Below are 17,428 nucleotides of genomic sequence, written 5' to 3'. Positions count from 1 at the left end.
AACACCTTCGGAGATACCTGTAGAGCATCTTTATAATCACCCAATTGCGTTGTGACATTTGATAGCACACAAGGTATTCCTCCGGTATTCGGGAGTTGCATGATCTCATAGTCAAAGGAATATGTATTTGACATACATGAAAGCAACAACAATAAACTATACGATCAAATGCTAAGCTAACGGATGGGTCTTGTCCATCACATCATTCTTCTAATGATGTGATCCCATTATCAAATGACAACTCATGTCCATTGTTAGGAAACCTTAACCATCTTTGATCGACGAGCTAGTCTAGTAGAGGCTCACTAGGGAGACGGTGTTTGTTTATGTATTCACGCATGTATCAAGGTTTCCGATCAATACAATTCTATTATGAATAATAAACCTTTATCATGAATAAGGAAATATAAAATAAAAACTTTATTATTGCCTTTAGGGCATATTTCCTTCAGTCTCCCACTTGCACTAGAGTCAATAATCTAGTTCACATCACCATGTGATTAACACCCATAGTTCACATCGCCATGTGACCAACACTATTGGGGATATGATTATTGGGCATGAACCGCCCAGAAGGGGCCGGGTTATCCCAATGGCGGTTCATCAAACTGAAGCCCATGAAGATGTTAACTATGGTGGTTCATGAAGCAGATTCACTAAAGGGCCCAAGGCCCAAGGGCAGCTTAAGGCCCATAGGGATAAAACCGCCATATATGTATGACTTGTATTATAAGGCAAGTGTAGTTACTCACCGGACCGAACACGTTTATGAGCCGGTCGGGACTTTGTAAACCGCCGGGCTCAACCTGTGTATATAAGGGGACGATCTGGAGGTGGCTGAGGGCAAGAAACAATAGATCGAAAGCTAGGTCAAGTGTATTCGCTCCCTGGTAATCGAGACATAAGCAATACCACCTCAAACTGGATTAGGCCTTTACCTTCACCGCAAGGAGCCGGACCAGTATAAACTCCTTGTGTCCTTTGTCCCGTTTAAGCCCTTTTAGCTAACCCTGTTGCGATGGCTCCATGACTAAGTCCTTTTGCTAGGACATCTGCCATGACAATTCCATGACAGTTGGCGCCCACCGTGGGGCCAGCACACGGTGGTTCTGAGTTCTTAAAGGGCAACTTCGAAGGGATCAAGGGATACGCTATGGGCCGGATGACCAAGATTCACCGCGACAAGCTCTACAATGACGATGCAGGCTGGGGCCCCGAGGCCGGCTCAATTGAGTACGGGTACCGGGTCTCCTTCGGCGGGATTCACGTCTTCATCGGAAGGATCGGCGAATCGGGCCCTAAGCCGGACATCTGCACCGACATCGTCGAGACGGCTCAGCGTGCACGACCCGCCCGAGTTCAACCCGCCGTGAAGCGCGCCTTCGTTGGATTCATCCATGGAGCGAAATTTGAGGAAGGATCCGTGTCTGGCGGTGAGACGGCCATCTACTCGGATGGTGAATCGTCCACATGTGAGACTAATTCAATGTATCAGCTGCAAGACGGCCGGCTTGGGGGCTGTTCTAATGGAGACAACATTCCGGACCCCTATGAGCCGCCGAATAGGGTCGCGATTTTCATGGCCGGAACATAGCTAGCACAGAATTCTACGACTGCAGCGACAATGATTTCCAGGTCAGCAGCGGCTGCGGTGGTCGGGGCAGGAGGCCCTGTGTGCCCGCTGGCTCAGGTCTTGTCTGACTTATTGGACACTCTGACAACATTGTTGACAACAGAGGTTAATCCGGCAAATCAAGCTCAGCATAACGCAGAAGTTGCAAAACTGCGAGATGAAATAGCTCAGGCCAAGGGAGATCTGGCGGCTGAGGATGCAAGGATGGCTGCGGAGCGAGCTGCACTGGATGCTCATGCACAACGGATCCAGGATGATTCCTTCCGGCTCTCGTTGGATCAGAATGCTTCAAACGAAGTCACCAGGAGAAGGCACTGGAGTCGTCTGCCTCCGGTTTACGAGGCGAGGAACCTCTTAAACCCACCTGGTGCAGGGACCAGTGACCCGCCTGAGGTAAACCGGGTGGTAGCCATGCCTAGGACTAGAGCACCGGCTCAGTCACGCACGACAAATCCGCCTCGTCTGAATAATACCCCGCCATAGTACGTACCGACGCCACCGGGTTATTATTCTAACCCGTTGGATAATATGATTGCTGCGGCGACACGATTGGCGGCTCTCCCAGTTGAAGGCGAGTCTCCAGCTGCGGTTGAAACAAGGATGGCTAGAGAGCTTCTTCAGACAGCATTGGTGCAGCAGGAGGCTTATTGTTACAATCATGAAAGGATTCACTCAACCCCTCGCCCAAGCCGGAGTTATAGCAGGCACATGGACTCCCCAGCCGTATCAACCAGTGAGCAGTGTCGTAACCCGCCCCATGGACATGACCCGGTGGTGTTAATACTCAGGCCCTGATGGATCAGGATAGAACACGTCGGGAGGCTGAGCTGGCGGCTCAGCACGCGGCCCGTCAACCATCTCCGGTTTATCCAACGACTTCGGTGGAGGCAGGAGTGACCTCTAGAACCACAGGCGTACCATGTTTAGTACCGGCTCTGCGGAATGAACGTTTTCCCAAGGATTTCAAGGGACCTCGTAAGGTCCCCTAAGGCGTGGATTCAGAGTTACGAGATGGCCATGGAGCTGTTGGAGGTCAGCGATGCTGTGTGTGCCAAGTACTTCACCATGATGCTGGATGGGACGGCCCGTACTTGGCTAAAGGGGCTGCCTGCCAATTCCATTGGGCCGTGGGCTGAGTTAAAGGCCCGGTTCGTCCAGAATTTTAAAGATATGTGCAAGCAGCCTATGTCGATTGTGGATTTGGATGCCTGTGCCCAAGAAGAGGGCGAGTCAATGACCCATTAGGTGCGCCGGGTCAAAGCCATCCTGCACTCATCGGATAACATTAATGCCGGCTCATCGGTCCTAATTGTAACACCCGGATAATTAAGCGACAGTCAAACTCTGCTAATGATGCCACATCACCTTGGTTACTGTTGCTAATCTCTCGTTAGTTCAAAACATGTTCAAAATTGTATTAAAAAAATATGGCAAACGATAAAAGTTTACAAATGTTGAAATAAATTCGGAGTGTGCAGTTAAATGCCTAGGTAATTATAGTGTAGAATATACATTTTTAGAAAATGCCTAAATAATTTAAATTGGAATAAAACAGAAAAGAAAATAACAAAAGGAAAAACAAAAACTAAAATAAAATAAAAGAGAAAGCAACCCCCCGCTGGGCTCCGGCCCAGTAGGCCACCGGCCCAACTGGGCCACGACCCACCAGGCCGGCCCAACCGGCCACTCACCCACTCCCCCATTCCCCATAACCCCCACTTCCCTCGAAACCCTAGTCCAACAGCAACCACTCCCCCACTCGCGCCCCCACTCCCCCCTCCCCCGATCCAGATCGGATCGGGGCACGACGCCGCCGTGTGCCACCGCCTCGCCCTCGTCCGTCGCCGTCCGGAGCCCGCCTCGACCAGCGCCCGCAAAGCTCCTATGGGCCAATGACAACCAGGGCCCAGCCCCAAGAACGTTAAAATAAATAAATAAATAAATAAATAAATGATAAATAAATAAATAATTAAAGAATAAATTAACTTAATTAATCCTTATTAGATTAACTAATTATTTAATTAACCTGACTAATCTGCTAATTAAACTAATTAATTTAGTTAATTAGTTAACATCAATGATGAACGGGACCCACACATCAGTTGACCAGTCAACACCCCTATTGACTACTGACGTCATGCTGACGTTAGCATGCACTGTTCTGGATAATGCTGAATTAAAGTAATTAAACAAATGCTAAAAATAATTTAAATCTTTTTAAATCAATATTAAAAAACCGTAGCTCGGATGGAAAAATTTGTACATGAAATTTGCTCAGAACGACGAGACGAATCCGACTTCGCAGCCCGTTCGTCCGCCACACATCCCTAGCATAGTGAACACGCAACTTTCCCCATCCGATTCATCTGTCCGAAAACGCGAAACACCGGGGATATTATCTCGGATGTTTCCCCCTTCACCGGTATCACCTCATACCGCGTTAGGGAACACCTAGCACCACTACTTGTCATGTCATGCATCGTTATGCATCTGTTTGCATTGTATTCATTGTTTCTTCCCCCTCTTCTCTTCGGTAGACTACGAGACTGACGCCACTGCTGGTGCCCCGGTCGACTACGTTGTTGACGACCCCTACTTACCAGAGCAACCAGGCAAGCCCCCCCTTGATCACCAGATATCGCCTATTCTTACCTCTACTGATTGCATTAGAGTAGTGTAGCATGTTACTAATTTCCGTTAATCCTATCCTGATGCATAGCCTGTCATTGTTGCTACCATTATTGTTACCTTTACCTGCAATCCTAAATGCTTAGTATAGGATGCTAGTATTCCATCAGTGGCCCTACATTCTTGTCCGTCTGCCATGCTATACTATCGGGTCGTAATCACCTGGGAGGTGATCACGGGTATATACTTATATACATATTATATGATACTTGTGGTGACTAAAGCCGGATCGGCTCGTAGAGTACCCGCGAGTGATTCACGGATTGGGTCCGAAAGGACGTTTGTCTGGACGGCCCTCTGAGTGGATCTTTGTGGCGGAGTGACAGGGCAGGTTGAGACCGCCTAGGAGAGAGGTGGGCCTGGTCCTGGTCGGCGATCGCGGTTATTTCAAAATAACACGCTTAACGAGATCTGGGTATTTGATCTGAGTTTGGCCACTAGCCTATACGCACTAACCAACTACACGACAACAATTATGGGCACTCGACGTCGTGGTATCATCTGAAGCCTTCTTGATGCCAGTAACTGAGCGGCGCGCGCCGGGTTGGACTGGAACGCCTGCTCTTGTATAAGGGAGGCTAGGTCTGCTCGCTGGCCGCATACGCAACGTGCAGGTGTGCAATGGGCGATGGGCTCAGACCCCTGTGCCATAAGATTTAGACCGACGTGCTGACCTCTCTGTTGTGCCTAGGCAGGGCTGCGACGTGTTGATCTTCCGAGGCCAGGCATGACCCAGGAAAGTGTGTCCGGCCAAAGGGGATCGAGCGTGTTGGGAATTGTGGTGCACCCCTGCAGGGAAGTTTATCTATTCTAATAGCCGTGTCCCACGGTAAAAGGACAACCCAGAGTTGTACCTTGACCTTATGACAACTAGAACCAGATACTTAATAAAACACACCCTTCCAAGTGCCAAATACAACCGGTGATCGCTCTCTCACAGGGCGACGAGGGGAGGATCACCGGGTAGGATTATGCTATGCGATGATACTTGGTGAACTTACCATCTACTCTCTTCTACATGCTGCAAGATGGATGCGGCCAGAAGTGTAGTATTCGATAGGACTAGCTATCCCCCTCTTATTCCGACATTTTGCAGTTCAGTCCACATATGCTACCCTCCATGTGATACCAATGCATGCATATGTAGTGTAGCTCCTTGCTTGCGAGTACTTTGTATGAGTACTCACGGTTGCTTTGCTCCCCCTTTCCCCCCTTTCTATACCCGCTTGTTGCGACCAGACGTTGGAGTCCAGGAGCAAGACGCCACCGTTGACGATGACTCCTACTACACTTGAGGTTCCTACTACTACGTGCAGGCCACTGACGACGACCAGGAGTAGTTTAGGAGGATCCCAGGTAGGAGGCCTGCGCCTCTTTCGACTTGTATCCCAGTTTGTGCTAGCCTTCTTAAGGAAAACTTGTTTAACTTATGTCTGTACTCAGATATTGTTGCTTCCGCTGACTCGTCTATAATCGAGCTCTTGTATTCGAGCCCTCGAGGCCCCTGGCTTGTAATATGATGCTTGTATGACTTATTTTATTTGTGGAGTTGTGTTGTGATATCTTCCCGTGAGTCCCTGATCTTGATCGTACACGTTTGCGTGTATGATTAGTGTACGATTGAGTCGGGGGCGTCACACTAATGTTGGAGAAAAATTGCTGCTTTTTGCCTCTTAAACAGAAGCTAGGGCGACTCAAGCGGCACTGGAATGACATGGGGGAGCTGATGGCAGCTCTGATTAAATATGCTGACTCTGATAGTACCAAGGACCCCGAGTCTCATGATGAAAAGACGGGAAAGGGAAAGAAGAGTGGCAACACCAAGGGCCACCATCATAACCCGACAAATCAGGGGGGTAATGGTAAGCGCAAGGCCGATGGTAATTCAGATTTTGTGGCCAATACCAACACACAGAATAACGGTCGGTGTCGTAAGGGAAAGCCACCTCCTCGGCAGGAGGGACGGCTACCAATCTTGAACAGATGATGAATGAGCCATGCCCAAAGCATGGTACGCGGGAACCTTTGGAAAGACTGCCAGATTATGAAGGAGTTCAAAAATTCCAATTTTTTCCAAAACAATCATGGGCCAAGCGGCGGCTCAGGTTCCGGCTCTCATGGTCCGGGTTACGGTAGTGGCGGTTCTAATTCTGGTTTCCAGGGTCACCCAAGCAATCAAGGCAATCAGGGTGGTTATCATCAACAATCTGGTCAGGGGAACCAGCAGCAGTAATCTGGTTATCAGAGTAACCCGAAGCAGTTGAATAGTGGGAAGTACCACGTCTTCACCATAAGTCTATGCAAGCGGGATCAGAAACTCCATAAAAGAGCTGTGAACGCCGTTGATTCGGCGGGTCCCCATTACTTGCGATGGTCTGAGCAGCCCATTGTGTGGAGTCGTGAGGATCACCCGCCCCGGGTTGATAACCCAGGTCACTTGGCTTTGGTGGTGGTGCCTCAGGTTGGAGGATATAAATTTACTAAGGTACTCATGGATGGAGGTAGCAGTATCAATATCCTTTATTATGAAACTTTCCGTCTCGTGGGACTGGCTGATAAAAATCTTAAGCCGTCGAACACCGTTTTCTATGGTGTGGTGCCTGGTATGTCAACATACCCAGTCGGTAAAATAGCTCTGGAGGTTGCTTTTGGAGATGAGTATGATTCTAGATCTGAGACATTGACCTTTAAAGTGGTTAAGATCAGGAACCCTTATCATGCTCTGTTTGGGTGGCCGGCTTATGCCAAGTTCATGGCACAACCTTGTTATATTTATCTGTAGCTCAAGATGCTGGGTTACAAGGGGACCATCGCGGTGCATGGAAGCCGGAAGATAGCCTTGCAGTGTGAAGAAGGTGACGCTGCTTATGCTGAGTCTGTCTGTGCGAAAAAGAAGTTGAAGTTTTATAAAGACAATGTTGACCACGCAGATATGACGTCTTTGAAAAAGCCAACTATAGAGCATGATCCAGTCTTGAAGTTAAGTCGGCAAATGATACTAAGCTAGTTGATTTCATTCCTGGCGATTCATCCAAGCAGTTCAGCACTAGTGCTAATATGTATCCGAAATAGGAAGGCGCACTCATCTAGTTCATCCGTGAGAACCGGGACATCTTTGCATGGAAAACTTCTAACATGCCAGGTGTACCGAGGGAGCTCGCTGAGCACACTCTTAATATTGATCCGAAGTTTAAGCTGGTCAAGCAATTCCTTTGTCATTTCAATGAAGAGAGGCGTAAGGCCATTGGTGAAGAAGTGGCCCGGCTCCTGGCGGCTCGGTTTATTGTTGAAGTTTTTCATCCTGAGTGGTTAGCTAACCCGGTGTTGGTGCTTAAAAAGAATGGTACTTAGCGTATGTGTGTGGACTACACGGACTTAAACGAAGCTTGTCCGGCTGATCCCTTTGCTCTCCCTCGTATTGATCAAATTATTGATGCTACGGCGGGTTGTGAGCGTCTGAGCTCTTTAGATGCTTATTCTGGTTATCATCAGATCAAGATGGAAATTAAGGACCAGGAGAAGACAACTTTCATCACTCCGTTTGGAGACTTCTGCTATGTGTTTATGCCTTTTGGGCTCAAGAGCGCCCAGGCGACTTACCAGCGATGTGTGCAGAATTGTCTTCATAATAAGATTGGGCGCAATGTTCATGACTATGTGGATGATATTGTGGTGAAGTTGAGGAATAAGGAGACCCTGATTGATGATTTGAAGGAACACTTTGACAATCTCCGGGTTTATAAGATGATGCTTAACCCGGCCAAGTGTGTTTTTGGTGTGCCAGCTGGTAAGCTTTTGGGTTTTCTGGTTTCAGAACAGGGTATTGAGGCTAACCCGAAGAAGATAAAGGCTATCACCTCTCTAGCTAAGCCGGGGTGTATCAATGATGTTCAGCGTTTGGCGGGTCATATTGCGGCCTTAAGCCGGTTCGTAAGCCGGTTGGGTGAGAAGGCTATCCCTCTGTACCAGATGATGAAGAAGACAGATCACTTTGTCTGGAGTGATGCTGCTAATCAGGCATTTGAGGCCTTGAAGAAACAATTGGCTGAACCGCCGATTCTTGCTGCTCCTATTGATAAAGAGCCTTTATTGTTATATGTGACAGCCTATAGCCAAGCTATCACTGTAGCCGTTGTGGTGGAAAGGAAGGAGTCAGTGAAAGAGCATCCGGTTCAACGACCGGTTTACTACATCAGTGGGGTACTTATTGAGTCCAAACAGAGGTATCCACATTGGCAGAAGCTGGTATATGGGGTTTTTATGGCTAGTCGGAAGCTCAAGCAATATTTTTTGGGTCATCCTATCACTGTGGTTAGTTCTACTCCTTTAGGGGATATCATTCAAAACAGAGAAGCCACAGGTCGGGTAGCCAAATGGGCCATTGAGCTTGGACCTCATGGCTTAAAGTATGTGCCTCGTACAACCATCAAGTCTCAGGCACTTGTGGATTTTATCAATGATTGGACAAAGTTGCAGATGCCCGAGGAGAAGCTAGATAGCACGTATTGGACTATCCACTTTGATGGGTCCAGGCAATTGGAGGGCTCGGGGGCTGGAGTTGTCTTGACTTCCCCACGAGGTGATAAATTTTCTTATGTTCTCCGATTGATGTTACCTTGTACTAATAATGTAGCTGAGTATGATGTCTTGCTCCATGGTCTTCGGATGGCTAAGGAGATGAACTTAAGCCGGGTGAGGTGCTTCGGTGACTCAGATCTGGTAGCTCAGCAAGTTTCTGGCACTTGGGATTCCAAGATCCACTCATGGCGGCTTATCATCGAGAGGTTGATGCTATTGTGGGTCACTTCAAGGGTTATCAAGTTGAACATGTTGACCGTAGGAAAATGAGGCGGCTGACGCTTTAAGCCAGTTAGGGTCTCAGCGTAAGCCGGTGCCACCTGACATTTTCCTGGATATTTTGCATAACCCTTCTGTCAAATTTCCCATAGAGGAGGATCTTGCTATTCCTGACTCGGAGGCACAACTGGTGGCGACTCTTCATGCTATTACTGATTGGGCAGTTCCCTATTTGGCTTATATGACCCGGGACGAATTACCTGCGGATGAAACTCTGGCTAGGCAGATAACCCGGCGGTCTAAGTCAATGACTATTGTCAATGGAGAATTGCATCATCGCAGTGTCACAGGGGCGTTTCAACGTTGTGTTTCACCTGAAGAAGGCTGTGAGATTCTACGAGAGATTCATGAAGGAGATTGTGGTCATCATGTCAGGTCTAAGTCTCTCGTAGCCAAGGCTTTTCGTCATGGGTTCTATTGGCTGACGGCTCACGCTGATGCAGAGGATCTAGTTAGTAGATGTGATGGTTGTCAAAAGTTCTCACGACGCGTCCATGCGCCGGCTCAAGAATTGAGGATGATTCCAATTACGTGGCCATTTGCAGTATGGGGGCTTGATATGGTTGGGCCTTTCAAAAGGTCCAAAGACAAAAAGACGCACCTCCTGGTGGTGGTTGACAAGTTTACCAAGTGGGTTGAGGCAGAGTCGGTCAGTAAATATGACGCAACGACGTCGGTTCAATTCATGAAAAAAGTGATTTTTCATTTTGGTTTTCCCCACAGTATTATAACTGATAACGGCACTAATCTATCCAAGGGTGCCATGGAAGAATTTTGCCAACATGAGCATATCCGGCTTGATGTATCATCAGTAGCTCACCCCCAGTCCAATGGTCAAGCTGAGAGAGCCAATCAAGAGATCCTAAGAGGCATCAAGCCCCGGCTTATGGTTCCTTTGCAGAGGAGTTACCCTTAGTATTATGGGGTATTAATACTACCCCCAACAGATCTACGGGTTACACGCCTTTCTTCATGGTTTACGGAGGAGAGGCGGTTCTCCCTAGTGACATCCATCATGACTCACCCCGTGTGGCGGCTTATATTGAAGCTAACAATGAAAAAGCATGTCAAGATGCACTTGACCTGTTAGATGAGGAGCGTGACCTCGCGATGGCTCGATCAGCGATTTATTAGCAAGGTCTGCGTCGTTACCACAGCCGCCGGGTTAAGACCAGAACCTTTCAAGAAGGTGACTTGGTGCTCTGGCTTATTCAGGATCAGACTCATATGCATGAATTATCCCCACCTTGGGAAGGGCCTTTTGTGGTCAGCAAGAATCTAAACAACGGATCATACTACCCTGTCGATGTTCGAGACCACAAGGACTCACACATGTCAGAGGAGGAGACCCGTCGGCCGTGGAATATAGTTCATCTTTGGCCTTACTACACTTGAGCTACCGGCTCTTACAATGTACATATCTTGACAATGTATATATTATGATGATTATAATATAGATGGCACCCCTACTAATACAGGGCCTCTATTCATTCCATCTCAAAGAATACTGAGTCTTTTTCACTACAAATGGGCACTTGGGGGCTTCCTGCTCATTGAGAATAGCTGTGAATATCCCTCTTGATCCGGCTCATAGCCACAGTTACAGGACATTTGGGGGCTTCCTGCTCATTGAGCATAGCTGTGAATATCCCTCTTGATCCGGTGCAACGCCACATCTTCATATGGTCACTTGGGGGCTTCCTGCTCATTGAGCATAGCTGTGAATATCCCTCTTGATCTAGCGCAACACCACTCTTACAAATCACTTGGGGGCTTCCTGGTCATAAAGCACTTGGGGGCCTCCCGTTCAAACATAGGTGTATTCACCAAAGAGAACATAGCGTTACTACCCTCGTGAGCTGGCTTGGAACGCCAGGTGTATTCAACAAAATTTTCTATGTTCTCCTGCTTTGTAGAAACTGCCACTCCGCCCGGGTAATCCTGGAATGACAAGCCGAACTCTTGACAGTCAATCTTACATGGACCCTGAACTGGTCAAGGTTATAATGGCGGTCATGTGAGGCCGGATTCACAAAGTGTAAAAGGTTAACTCAGTGGCTTGGCGGCCCATGAAAGCCTTGGAGCTTTAGGCTTGGCGGCCTATGAAAGACTCGTTTTCTCGATTTTGATTCATTTTATTTTTCTGAGCATTTTGTGGAGTCATGTATTTATGCCATATTAACATATGGCTTGAGACAATTCAGGCAATGAAGCCTTCATCCTTATGGATCATACTTAAGCATATCTGGAGTTTGATAACCTAGACTGGCTTCGGACTATAAGTCGCCAGTATATAATAATAGCCTATGTGCTTGGAGTTCTGGCTTTATACTTTGGGATGATACCCCTTACTACCTAAGGTAATCACATTTCGGGTTAATATCCTTACTGCTTTGGCTTGCTAAGCCGGTTTTTATATGACAGGTATGATATTTTTTCATATAAGGTCATGATTAAACCAACCCTGGTTATGGATTGTTTTTAGTCACCAGTGGTTTCTATAGGATATTGTGACCCGTCCTGCGGTAAACTGTCAGGATCCTTGTCATATGTTTTATGTGCAGGGTATTGACAAAACTGATCTACATAAATCGATGCTATCATAAGCATAAAGTGGTAGTTTTTCAACTGGCGGATCAGCAGTTTACGCAAAACAAAACGTGCATGATGGCATGGCAGATCAAAGTTTCACTAGCCTATTACATGACTCAACGAGCCAAAAAGATCAAGTGTTTTTTGGAAGATCAAATATTTGAACCGCCCAGCGGATCAATCTTCTTGGCCTTGTCGACTTGAAGCTTCTGGTTCATCCTTCTCCGGTTCTTCATCCTCCGCCGTCTGGAAGTTTGGTGATGACCAGTCAATGCCAGGCAAGGCTTGGAATTCAGCTTCATCATCTATAAGGTTGGACGGATCAACTTCAGGGGCCAATTTATGCTTACAGATTGGAGGAATCAGATCCATCACTTTATAAGCCGGCGTGGGCTTCTTCTGATTTTCTGTATCATAAGCCGGCTAATATTTTAAGAGATTTGTTTCATTAGCAATCAGAGTTGCCAGAGGACGTATTTCTTTAACACATGCAGCAAAGTCTTTCTGGTCAAAAGAAGTGGCATCTTCTTTCAAGCTTGGGTACCCAGTAGCTACCTCGGCCAGGTCTAGCTCTGGTAACCATGCCTTAGCACAGCTCAAAGCCGTCACGGCGCTGGCTCTTGCGCATGACCGTTTTATCTCTTGAATCCTTGTAGGCAGAATTAATAATTTTTTCAAGACATCACTCAGCAGATTGGGTCCTTGATTTGTTGGAGAAATCGTGGCTAGCGTGCGCTGAGTTATGGTATATAGCTGTTCAACAAGCATATATACGGCTTTAAGCTTCACCAGCGTATCTTGACTAAGGTTGCTGCTCCACGGACCTGTGTAACAATTGTGGAGTGATCATCGGCGGTTTATGATATAAAAAGAAGATATTCAATTTTGATGCTGGCGAGGCGGCTCACCAAAGATAGTAGAAACCATCTAGGATACACGGTGTTTTAAACCGGTAAGCTCAGTGGTCACCTTTTGAAGATCAGCTTCCGCTTTTTCATCCCGCTGCGTTAGAGCAGTTTTCTCTTCATCCCAGGCTGTTCTTTCAGCATCAAAGCTGGTCTTCAGTTTTTCTACTTCAGCCAAACTAAATTCAAATTTTGAGTCGGCCTTCCGGGTTTGAGATTCTTGATGTGCCAGCCGGGTTTTCATATCAGTCAATTGCGATTGAAGTGAGCAGGGGTGTCCTGTATAGGCACAGATTTGAAACCATATTCATAAGTCAACTTATATGAATAAAGTCCCAAGCATTTTGCAAGCAACAACACTTGGCACTTGGGGGCTAATGCTTGCCGAAAAAATTCTTCATACAAACGGCTTGTATAGATAAGTCCCAAGCTCTTTGCAAGCAAGAGTACTTGGCACTTGGGGGCTAATGCACGTTTCACGTCTTGTTCCTACTTTATGATGACCCGGTTGCGCTGCAAATGACCACAGCCGGCTCATGGGGGCTACACAAGTAAGTTCTAATTTATAACAATGATGCACAAGTACCGGTTCATTCATGCTGATCAAACCATCCCTTGGGGGCTATGGATGCAATGTTAATCATTAAAGTTCCAGTTTAACACTAATGGTGAAAGCCAGCCTTTGAAGGATTCTGCCAAAGATGTTTTTTATACTCATGGCTACTCTAAGTCTACAACATATTCAATCTTATCATACGCATTAGACTTGGGGGCTGACAAGATATGTATAATGTATTAAGCCAGAATTCATACCTCATACTTCTAGGGCATCTGTTTCACCAGGTCAATCTCAAAATCGCGGCTGGTATGAACTTGGTTGAGATAGCTAGAGAGTACTTCACTTACGCTTAGTTGAGAGTAATCAGCAATATGAAATCTCACTTTCCGCCTTTCGATGAACTCCTCCTTGGCAGAGTGCTTGGCCAAGACAGTGGGTTGTCCCGGTTCTTTGAAGCTGGTGCTAGTAATCATAACATCGTTAGCATGTGTTCCTGACGGTTTAATTTGGCTTGATGGTTCAGTGTTAAAAGGGTTAAGGTTTGTCTGGTCACTGGACAGGTCAGGGATTTCTGGTGGATCATCATGGACAGGCTCTTGGGGTTGCGGCACGGAGGTGTCAGGTGCTGAAGTTTGTTGTTCCGGTTCATTGACCTTGGGGTCTTCAGCCGGTTTGGTCACCCTTGCTTTCTTGCTAGGCTTTGCTTGTCCACTGCACAAGTTATGAGAGGTATGTACAAGTATAAAGCATAAGGAGGTAGAGAATAAAAGTGATTGTTATTACCCAGGGGCGGTTTTGAAAGCCAGCAGCTGGGTCTGTGATGAGTCGCCGGAGGAAGAGCGATAAGCCTCATGATAGTTTGAATCGGAAGAATTAAGTGGCTGGCGAATGAGACCCGCCAGTGGATAAAAAGAGTTTAAATTTGGAAAGACCTCGTTTTGACGTTTCCATGGAGCGGGAGTATTCGGTAATCCGAACGATAACTCTTCATCTCCACTGGTCCGAGTTAGTCACCGGTTCTCGTGCTGCTATTGCTTCAAAAGAAAGTGAGGATCCAAATGAGCTAAGGGGTGTGAAAAGCTTACTTTCCGGGTTACCCGTCGAATTTTCTGTCTTGGCAAAGGCTCTGAGTCGGAGGAAATAATAGTTACCTCTTCTTTGATTGCTTGACTGGTCCCCATGTCATCCTCATGATAATCAGTGTCAATAAGATGGTTGAAAAAGGAGCCAAGGGAATCAAGGTCTACCTCCGAATCAGAACTGTCGTCCAGACCAAGCATCTCAGAAGCAGTTAATTTCTTCTTATTCTTCTTGGCGGCTTTCTTGACGGCTTTCACTTTGGCCCTCGCCTTTTTGGCAGCTTCATGGTCATATTCCTTATTCAAAAAATAGGATTTATCCTGTGAAAATCATCAAAGTTGAGTGAATAGAACATTTGAGTAATAAGGTGAAATAAGTTATTTAGAGACTAAGTGCAAATTAAGCCGGATCGGTGGCTCAAGGGTACGATTCACCAAGAAACCCAACACCAAACCAAATCAATACCGGTTAAACCATTTCCTAGCAGGGCCTTGACCTATGCAATAGTGGGTGAAAGCTTTGCACGTTTAGCAGTGATGAGCTTTTCGGGAAGATCATGCTTTGGGTCGAGCCATTGGACACGATAACTCGACAGTGGATTTTCATTGGCCGGAGAAGTATCTTTGCAATAGAACCATGTTTGGTTCCAATCTTTGGGGTGACTTGGCAGGCGAGCATAGGGGAAGACAACATCTCTTCTTTGTTGAATTGAGACCTCGCCAAGTTCTAAGCTGGGTCCGTTAGTACACTCGTTTTGCCGGTTCAGATAAAAACATTCCCTAAAGAGTTCAACATTGGGCTCTTCTTGAAGGTACACTTCACAGAAAACATGAAAATTGCAGATGTTTGAGACGGAATTGGGTCCGATGTCTTGAGGATAGAGTTGAAAGAAGTGCAGAACATCTCGGAAAAATTTAGAACCGGGCGGTGAGAAGCCCCGATTCATGTGATCGGTAAAAACAATGACCTCGCCATCCTTTGCCGAGGTCTTTCTTTGCTTGGTTTGGGGGCGCGCCAATGCATGACATTTTTCACTGGTAAATAGACGATTTTGACAAAATCTTTGAGCATGTCTTCAGTGACAATGGAGGGAACCCAATTACATGAAGTGAGTGTCTTCGACATTGCGAAGGGCGAAGCCTAAAAGAAAGAAAATTGGTCGGTTTACATTAATTTGTTAAGCCAGAGGTAAACACTGTAGTATATATTCAAATTGGCGGCTTAAAGGGGCCTAATGACATATGACTAGGTATAACTGGTGAATGTAAACCGCCATGATCATAACTGGTGAATGTAAGCCGCCATGATCACAATAGTATTCAAGATCAATCAAGGGTAAAATCTGCTAAGTATTGGATAAATAGGTTTCACACACTACAACAGCTAATTTCGATCTAAAGCTATGTGGAAAAAAGAAAATAAATCAAGGTATAAATATTGCAGCAGTGGAGGAACTAGCATATGGACAAGGTTTCTGCATCTAGGGTATTCAGTGATGAAGAGGAGGAACAGAAACAGTTTCTGCATATTTCAAGGGTTATTTTTGGATTGAATAAAGGATTAAACCGAGGTATGAAGAAGAACGGCGACGAACTCCGAAGATCTTCAGAAAACCCTAATGGAGATCTATAGCGGTGAGAGGAGAAGTACTTACTAGATCCACTGAACAATGGAGAGGTGGCGCAGTTGCTCTGGTCTCATTCAAGTCGATGCAGCGGCCAGAGTCGAGGAAGCTGAGGAGCTCGGCGGCGGTGGTGCTCAGGCGTGCAGGTGTGTCGCGAAGGGAGAGGTTGAAGACGAGAACAAGAAGGGGGGAAATGGAAAGGCTTCAGATCCTATTTATAAGGAAAGGGTTAATAGGCGGGCGCAAAAAACGAGGAGGCCAAAGTGTGATTATCCAGCCGCTTGGACGCCTTGATTTTCGGGATGGTTAATTAAAGATAAAGATCCATTAAGATATGCTGGGTATTGTGCAAAATTAATGACAGATGACGTCATGATGGGTCTACGAAATTCTAGGAGATGATGTCATGACGTGTTACAATATCTTACATGAGCAGGTGAAGAAGGATTTTTTCTAAGTGTTGAAGATTGACATGAAAATGTTCAAATCAACCTAGGGCCTAATGTTGGGGATATGATTATTGGGCATGACCCGCCCAGAAGGGGCCGGGTTATCCAAATGGCAGTTCATCAAACTGAAGCCCATGAAGATGTTGACGATGGCGGTTCATGAAGCAGATTCACTAAAGGGCCCAAGGCTGAAGGGCGACTTAAGGCCCATAGGGATAAAACCGCCATATATGTATGACTTGTATTATAAGGCAAGTGTAGTTAGCAACCGGACTGGACACGTTTATGAGCCGGAAGGGACTCTGTAAGCCGCTGGGCATCAACCTGTGTATATAAAGGGACGACCCGGAGGCGGCTGAGAGCAAGAAACAATAGATCAAAAGCTAGGTCAAGCGTATTCGCTCCCTGGTAATCGAGACATAAGCAATACCACCTCAAACTGGATTAGGACTTTACCTTCACCGCAAGGGGCCAAACCAGTATAAACTCCTTGTGTCCTTTGTCCGTTTAACCCCTTTAAGCTAACCCTATTGCGATGGCTCCACGACTAAGTCCTTTTGCTAGGACATCTGCCGTGACAATTCCACGACAAATAACCAAAGAGTTTACTCGAGTCAATAATCTAGTTCACATTGCTATGTTATTAACACCCGAAGAGTACTACGGTGTGACATGTTTTGCTTGTGAGAGAGGTTCAGTCAACGGGTCTGATGATAACCCACAAGTATAGGGGATCACAACAGTTTTCGAGGGTAGAGTATTCAACACAAATTTATTGATTCGACACAAGGGGAGCCAACGAATATTCTTGAGTATTAGCAGCTGAGTTGTCAATTCAACCACACCTGAAAGACTTAATATCTGCAACAAAGTTTTTAGTAGCAAAGTAGTATGGAAGTAACGACGACGGTGGCAAAAGTAATAGTAGCAGTATTGCAGCAATCGGAACAGTGGCAACAGAAAAGTAACGGAGCAAAGATCAATATGTGAAAAGCTCGTAGGAAATTGATCCATGATGGATAATTATGTCGGATGTCATTC

Source organism: Triticum urartu, chromosome 1 (genome assembly GCF_003073215.2).
Source record: "Triticum urartu cultivar G1812 chromosome 1, Tu2.1, whole genome shotgun sequence".
NCBI classification, from domain to species: domain Eukaryota; kingdom Viridiplantae; phylum Streptophyta; class Magnoliopsida; order Poales; family Poaceae; genus Triticum; species Triticum urartu.
This window is presented reverse-complemented; position numbering follows the sequence as displayed.